Source organism: Arachis ipaensis, chromosome B1 (assembly GCF_059453495.1).
Source record: "Arachis ipaensis isolate K30076 ecotype BB chromosome B1, ASM5945349v1, whole genome shotgun sequence".
Taxonomy (NCBI): domain Eukaryota; kingdom Viridiplantae; phylum Streptophyta; class Magnoliopsida; order Fabales; family Fabaceae; genus Arachis; species Arachis ipaensis.
This window is the reverse complement of record NC_142436.1, coordinates 108139180-108139809: the sequence shown is the minus strand read 5'-3', so window position 1 is coordinate 108139809 and position 630 is coordinate 108139180. Positions and strand designations below refer to the sequence as shown.

General features: G+C 43.0%; 1 non-coding gene across 1 annotated transcript; it reads left to right on the top strand.

Annotated features, from left to right (window-relative positions):
• Positions 1 to 241: 241 nt before the first annotated feature.
• Positions 242 to 349, top strand: LOC148577845 (small nucleolar RNA R71). Its single transcript, XR_015904567.1, has one exon. It is a non-coding gene; the product is annotated as a small nucleolar RNA R71 (small nucleolar RNA).
• Positions 350 to 630: the final 281 nt, after the last annotated feature.

Below are 630 nucleotides of genomic sequence, written 5' to 3'. Positions count from 1 at the left end.
GAGCCAATATGGCATTCAGAGTATCAATTTCAAGAACTCCCTTCTTCTGAGGGGTCCCATTACTCACAGGATTCCTCTCAGAAGTGTACATGAACTGGTTATTAGCAACCATGTCAATGAGTTCTTGAGCTTCTGCAGGTGTTTTCTTTAAGTGAATGGATCCACCTGCAGAGGTATCCAATGACATTTTAGCTAATTCAGACAGACCATCATAGAATATGTCCAGGATGGTCCATTCTGAAAGCATGTCAGAAGGACACTTTTTGGTCAGTTCTTTGTATCTCTCCCAAGCTTCATAGAGGGATTCACCTTCTTTCTGTCTGAAGATCTGAACATCCACTCTAAGCTTACTCAGCTTTTGAGGAGGAAAGAACTTGGCTAAGAAAGCCTTGACCAGCTTATCCCAAGAGTTCAGGCTATCCTAAGGTTGAGAGTCCAACCATATTCTAGCTCTGTCTCTCACAAAGAGACACACATAAGAACCATTGAGTCCACCCAAAGAGACACACATAAGAACCAAAGAGACACACATAAGAACCATTGAGTCCACCTAATCATCCATGCCCTCGGGAACCTGGGAAGACATCTCTACAACGTTATTGCGAGAAGACATGAGACCAACTAATCCTA